Source organism: Teleopsis dalmanni, chromosome 2, assembly GCF_002237135.1.
Source record: "Teleopsis dalmanni isolate 2A chromosome 2, ASM223713v2, whole genome shotgun sequence".
In the NCBI taxonomy this organism is placed as follows: Eukaryota; Metazoa; Arthropoda; class Insecta; order Diptera; family Diopsidae; genus Teleopsis; species Teleopsis dalmanni.
In genome coordinates, this window is record NC_051847.1 from 173,672,205 (window position 1) to 173,680,644 (window position 8,440).

Genomic DNA, 8,440 nt, shown 5'->3' on the forward strand with positions numbered 1-8,440 from the left:
CTCTTAGTATTTTATCAGTGGTGCAGTCTGTGGAAAATGTTTATAAAAATTATTGTATAGTGTTTGAAAAAAAATGATTGATTTATACAACGGAAATGCAAATAACAATGCAAATATAAGAATTATTTAAAATACAAGTATATATACATATTAATATAGTGCTCAGACAATATAATTACATAAAAGTACAAAAAAAGTTAACACCACTCGTTTACCTTATGACTAATGAATTTCGATTCAGAACGAGAAATGCTGTCAGAATTCAAAAAAGATTAAAAGACTGAAAATAAAACAACGAAACTGACATTTTGTGAATTTTAAGAATAAAACACTAAAAACCTAAATAAGTAAATACGAGTAAATAAATGAAGAAGAAGAAGTTAAATATAAAGGTATCTGCATATCAATGCATCTTAAGGAACAACCGGCCAGCACCCTCGCCGTGCCACAAATAAATAAACAAATTCGCATATAGCGTAATTATTTACGTAAACATGATACATTACCGCCTCGAAAAAGAACTCAAATTTGTTGTTGTTTAAACCTTTTAAGCAAAAGAAGGAACAATGCCGCCGACACTGATACCGACATTGACACCGGCAACGACACCGACGCCATCATCATCGCACTGAACCATCAAAAATTTTGACATGTACGCGTTAAAACATTCTTAATGGACTGCAACGTCTTTAAATCAGGAAACAGGAAAGTTCCAAAAAAGAAAACAAGAGAGAAAAAGAATAAGGAGCTCAAAAAGTAAGCAAAAGAAAAGAGCTTGAAGAATTTTGGGATTTAATTGCATGCATTTCGTTAATATAAATGGGCGTAAAAGTCAAATTACAAGTATGATGACTTCTCTTGATCGGGAAAGGTAGGCTGGGAATTATTATTCTGCAAAGATTTCCTTCCTTTCCTTGGCTGTTGGCAAAAAGAGAAAAAAATTTTAAAAACTTCAAAATTTAACATTATTTCAAAAGTAAGAGTAATTTATAAAAAGCAACAGTAGTAGGGGGGAAAGAGGCCACACCTTTAAATTAAAAAAATAATTTTAAAATTAAACTAAAATTTTAATTATTATTAAATTAATAACCTTTTACCTAAAATTTTAGTATAACATAAGCAATATGTAATATTTTAATAATATTTTTTCCCTGAAATCAACGTAAGTTAAACAAAAACAAAATATCTACCATAAATACAATTTTTATAATTGGACAATATTTTTTATTTCTTCAACGTCATTACCCAAAAATACTACAAAATGTAAGTATGGTATTAATGTTCTTTGCTCAATTGCCAAGGCAAATATATAGTACTCGAAAATCGTAACATTCCTGACATATAAGAAGAAATAAAATAAATCTGTGCTGTCACAAAAAATATAATTAGAATATATAAATTTAATTTTTATTGGAAACTTTCTATTATATTTGTGCAATTTAAAATCTGTTAGCTTTATTTATTTATAATAACAGACTATAAAATAAGATATATAAAAGAAATTACGAATAAATAATAAAAGGTTTAATTTTAGGTTTAAAGGTTAGTCTGTGACAGGATGCTATACGTACGTAGATTACATATTATAGATTTCAATTTCGAAAAATTCGAAAAATTTGAAAAATAGATTATTGGTGTAAGTAACTCTCTTAATGTGATTATAATAATCAATTATTACTGATCTTATAAATAAATCTAAACAACATATATGTTACCTCAAAAAGGTTTTCATTATATATTGTTACTTGTGGCAGAAGTTCCAAATTTTTTCCATGGCTTCATTATTGTAGATTTAACCAAAATACTCTTGGTAAAAATTATATGATTTCTAATTCCAGATAATTATTCTTGAATATATTTTCTATTTAGTAGAAAATTAAAGTCTAAAGAATAATTTAGAATTCCTACGTGATTTTTTAACAATAGAATATGCGTGACTATATACTGATTATATATTATATACAAATATATTATATTTTTAATTGCTTCTTACACTACGGTACAAGTATAATGAAAATGGGTTATTGTGTTATATTAAAAAATTTATTATTTTTTTATTATTATATTAATATATTTACTAACTTCATTATTCTATTGAATATTTATTTGAGAATATATTTTTAAATAATATTATTGTATTACATGCTGATACAATTTCTTTATAAAATTTAATATTTATTTCTTACGTATGTTAATATTTATTTTCAATTTAAAAATTATTATCATATTAAAGCAATTCTTCAAATTTATTTATATTAATATTCATTATTTATTAATAAAATTGGCAATTACTATTTGTTGCTATATTTATTACTTGTTACTATAATAAAAATATATTAAGTCTAATTATAATTTAATAATTAAACAATTTATTTTCTATTATTTAATTATTATTTATAATATTCATAATGATCATTAACAGTAGCGGGAAGTGTTTTAAATTGAATTTTTATTTCATAGAATAATTTAATATAAAAACTATTAATAATGTTAATTTTTTTATTTATTTATCTATGGTTTATATATCATTATTCACTTAATATTATTTAAAAACAATTCAAATAATTTTTGTTTTGTATATTACTGTCACCTGTCATTAACTAATAATATCTGTTTTAATTTTTAAATCTGTTTTTATCTTTTATCGTTTCTTTTTAGTTTTTTTTTTATATTTTTACATTAGTTCTGACTATTAATTTTTAAAGGTAATAAATATTATTCAAAATATTTAATTAAATTTAAAATTATTTTTTCATTGTTATTTTTTATTTTCTTATATCTAGTAATATAATTTAATATCGTACATTTTGCAAATAACTTGATTTACAATAAAAACTATTGGTAAAAATTTTTTAAATTATTTAAAATATCTAACTTAATTAAATTAAATATTATATATTAATTATAATATTTTAAATTTTTTTGTGACATTAATGACTAAATGACTAATTAAAAATAAAAAAATTTAAATAAAATTTAAAGATCGCTATTTAACTGTTTTTAATTAAAAATTTATTATCTTTTATTATTATAAAATAATTTCATTATGTTAACTTTTAAAAATATAAATATTATTAATGTTAAAAAGTGCAAATTTTTATTATTATAATAATTTGTGAATTAAAACTAAAATTAATTTTAAAGTTAATTAAGAATAATGAACTGGAGTACTAGGTCCTTCGTCGTAAATTTTTATATTTCATCTAAATATTTTATTTAATTTCATATATTAGTTTTAAAGTATTTATTATATTTTAAATTCTTAATTCATAAAAGGAACCCTAATGTCACAAACCTAAGTGACCTAATATCATTAAGATCTTTTAGTACATACACTCTTAGATACTCGTAGTAACGATCAGAAATTCTCTTCGATATAATTTTAGTCATTTACAGAAAATCACACAAATTAAAGTTAAAAGATTATTTTCAAATAACATATTATATATTTGCATATAAATTTATCGCGAAACTCTAATATTATAATAATTTATATTTTCTTAAATTAGTGACTTTAATACGTACTTTTTATAATTATGATTTTTAAATAATAATTCTATGTATTGTATGTATAGTATGAATTATTATATTGTTTATTACGTCGTCTTAATAAACTTTAATTAACTTAATACTGCATTTACTGAATTCACTGCATAATAAAAATAAGGTTTAAGCAATATCAATCGGCAGCATAATTTATTACAACAATCAATAATTATTTTATAAGTGAATAATGTGTAAATTTTATTATTTTCTATTTATTATTAATTGTCGTCTGAGAGGTTGCATATAAAACTTTGAACCAGCAATGCATACGGGTATATATTTTCAAATATTGTATGTGTATACCAATGTAGCTGATAACAATAAATGGCAATAAGCACGTTTAATTATAGATTTTATTATAGCAATTACAAAGTTCAAGCCATTACAATAAAACCCATTCTCAGTAATAAAATTGTTTTTTTTCTATTTTGTTTTGTTTATAAATTTTATTAAAATGCAGTCAATTTTGCATATAAATTGTTAAATCGAATATATTATTTAATATAAAATTCGAGGCGCCATCGAGCTTGAAATTCTGCAACGCAAAAATTGGCTGTTTGGAGATATGTTGACACTCTGGTAATCATGCTCGGCACATGGCAAGACTCATGCAGGGTTTCAGTAAATTTTTTTATAAAATTTCATAGAATAAATCAAGCACAACGTACCACGTCGCATGACTCAGGTTAGACGTCAATGGTGTGTCAATAATGATAATTTGGAACTTGATAACTATAATGAATGCAAAAGATTGTGTATGCAAAATTGAATTAAAATTGATATTTCATAAGTCAATGTAAATACAGACGACTTGTTTGATTGGAATGCAATTTTTATTAAAATTTATGCAATTTACGAGTTTTATTATCATTATCTTGTTTTTATTAATAACAAATTCATTGACTGAAAATAAATAAAGTTTATTAACTGGCAATTTTGTAAACTAATATATATTATAAAAATGGAGCTGTAGATCGCTTAAAAATAAAGTAAAAAAGTTTTAATATCCTTCAGTCTGATAATTCTCTTAAAAATTAATTATTTACTATTTAACGAAATTGAGATATGTGTTTCAGATTAAATTTTTATAATAGCTGTAATTTTTTCTTTCAGAGTAGCAAAAAAATACTCTCAACTTACGAAAGTAGACATGTGAAGCAATAGCAATGCTCTTAAAATTTTCAGAGTTAGGTTTTACTCATTAACTCATTAAAAATTTTACGTCTCAAGTTTTAGTGCAGCCAAATTCAAAAATCAGTTCATTGAAAATATAGTGCAAAATTCCAGTATTTCCACAATTTCATTTACTAAGTTCAAATACATAAATAAATAAACTAATTTAAATATACAAGACAAAAATGCTAACCATTGGCCTTCTAATATGTTATTCATTTAGTTTTCTTTTAGTACTTAATGTTGTGTTTTTACATCTGAAAGAAAAAATTACAGCTAATATATACTCTTTTTAAAAAGATATTTCGTATGGAGACTGCATAATATAGTCAACAAAGATTTTATTGGGATGTGTAAAAAATCTCAATTTAAATTTTTATTTGATAAAGTCTGTTATTAACAAAGAATCAAATACCTTAATATAGATAGCCACACAGTTGGAAAATTCCAAAAAAACAGAAAATCTCTTTATGTATATAATATAAAAAAGAACGACTCACTTGAGCTTGAAATTTGGATCCATTCTGTTATCACAGTTTATGTATGTTAATACACACATAGACACATATACATATAAATATATACAGAAACACTTTCCGGAGAACCTTAAATTGGACCAGGAAACCATATTGTCGCTTTAATTAAGCAGGCAACGTTTGTAACGTCTATGCTAGGGATATCGGACAGTCATTTCTCAAATGAAGAAGTGAATGTGCGTCTTAAGTCACACTTTCTTCCCTCTCTAACGTTGAATACAAACATAACATATGTTACATATATTATTTTATGGTATACGACTCGATCTTCATTACGTCATACTACCTAGACAAAGGTTATGTATTTTTTATTAATAATAATATATACACAGTAAAAAATTGCGTAGGATTAATCCAAAATTACTTTCAAACAGAAATGATAACTAATCAATATAGTAAAAATTCGTTGATTGTCTTCTAACTTAAAAACGTTTAAACGGTTGACTTTGCTGAAAGATTAGCACACATTATAAAACTAAAAAAATCTTGAACTATGCTAATTACAATACTAAAAATTATTTTATATTAAAACTGTTTTTATATTAAAATGATTTTTCAAAAGTTTAAAGTTTTTTATGTCATAATGCCCCGACCACAAACATGATGTCATATTAATTATATCATTTTTATTTTGATGTTATACATCAGTTCTCTTTGTGAGTTAAAATTAAAATTTAAATATTACATTAAAATCTTAAATGACATTATTATACTTTTTATTAATACATTGTTTTATGAAAAAGTTTTTTAGTCTTAAGTAAATTACTAAAAGCATGTGTCTAGTATATGAAATTATTTATTCAGTATTTTTAGTGAAGTATTTATTTTTTTTCTCATATATGTGTAATAATTTAGTAATATAGTAATTTAAACTTTTTTCGATAATACTTTACCCAAACATTTTAACAGCAGCATGTTAGATCAGAAGTATATCAAAGATATGTTATAAGACTATTTATTTTGTAGATAAAGATGAAAAATATATTGCCAAGAAACAGATTTAGCATATTTTGTATATATGTTACTTATATCTTTTTAGACGAAAAAGTTTTGCATACCGATTTAATCTAGACATCGTGTTAGCAACTATCTTTGGTCTACAATACATATTTATGAGTAGATTCAAGTCAATCTTAACCTCTAGAAATATACTTAATTTCTAGATAACATTAGATATAGATTAGATTAAAATAATTCAGAAAAACTAAAATATTAAATTTTAAAAGACCTTAAATTTTATCATTGAAAGAGGTAGGTGAAAAATCGCTTTAACATCACAATATTAATTGTCTTGTATAGAACTTTGACCCATAATATCAATCAATTAAGTTGCCTTCAAAGTCGTTAATGTTCAATAGTACAAATAATTTTAATTAAGCTATTGGAAGTAGAAATAAAATAGAGGTTTGGTCTTACCAAAGCCACCCACGCCATAATAGATACAACATGAAAAAATAAAATAAAAGTAAAACATTTAAAAAAGTAGAAAAATAATAAAAAATACCAATAGAATTAAAAGAAGACATAAGAAATTAAGTATTTACATTTGCAATGTACCAGCAACTGCATTTTGAGTTAAGAGTACATTGTACTGGTTTTCGTGTCTAAGTCGTAAGTCGTAAGTCGTAAGCCGTAAGCCGTAAGCCGTAAGCCGTAAGTCGTAAGCCATAAGCCACCAACTTCGACTTCTAAAAGAGCACAAAGTGAAGTCAGAATAAAGCATTTGAGGCTACCGTTGTAAGCGACATGCCCAGTATTAACTAATAGAATTATGGCATTAAATATAGAAAGAAAGACTACCATATTTGAGACCTTGTACGTGTACTGCCTACACACCGGCACAAACAGAGTTGCGAACACAAACTCAGATCGCGTTTTAGTCACAATGGCACACAATTTGCATAACAAATAAAGACAAAATCACAATCATTTAACATATCTATATACATAAACATACATATATATATGTAAATAGATACCGGTATAATATAAACTTTAAATACAACTATTTATATATGGAAAAATAAAGTTAAAATACTAAATGCCTTTTCAATGGAAGAGCACACAGACGTCATAATTGAAACGAAGCGCAACGAATTTTATTTATTCTTTTTTTTTATATTAAAGTTTTTATTTTTTATATTGGCATAAAATTAAATTTAAAACAAAAAACTACAAAATTCGTATAAAAACACATCAATTTACATAGTGTTTTTATTGTAAACAAAAGTTGATTTTATATCTCTGCTGTTTGTTCAAATAAAAACTTCATTTTATACAATACCAAATGGCAATGTAAAAAATAGATAAAAGCTGAAAAACAAAAAAACTTGATATACAACAATGACAAGATACTCGTACTCGTATAAAGATGACGCCAGATTTGTTGAATAATTAAAAATAAATTAACCACGCCACTAAATTCGGTATATACAGTTTCAGTGCTGGAGGTATATATGCTTGCATATATCTAAGTATCGGCAGATACAAAAGATTAGCATGGGTGTTATCAGTGTTTCGGTTGTGACGGATAAGATAAGTCGTTATAATTTTGTATGAATGTTGCCTTTTAAAAGCAAATAATTAGTATTAGAAAAAAAGAAAATATATGTAATAAAAAATTTAATATAATATTATAATATAATTGGAATAAAATTAATTTAAAAATTGACTTAAAATTGAATTAACTAAATATCAGTTTTCTTTTAAAGCACTGAAAGTTTGTGCAGCCTTGGCTACTTGTTGTTAAACACGATTTGTCATCGCTTCTAATTTGACAGGCACAAGTTCTAAGCCCGGACTTGCAATCCAAACAAATTATATACGGACTATAAACTAATTAAAAATTCGATTATTTCCTAAGACCACTGATGATGACTACTTGGCAATACTCCAAACAGCGTTGTATGGTCAGCCAAATTTCAATAAAATTAAATAAATTTTTGTGTTTGTCCTTTCTTTCTTTCTTTGCTATTCGAAAACCCTCTGAGTTTTTTTTTTAATTTATTATAATACAATTAGAGTAGAATTAATTTAAAAAATTGACTTAAAATTAAATTAACTGAACACCAATTTTTTTTTTTAGGATTATATGCTAATTGCTAATAAGGAGATAAATAATAATTATAAATATATCTCAATCGGAATTAAATTGGAAATTGCTACCGATAGATCTGTGTGCTAAA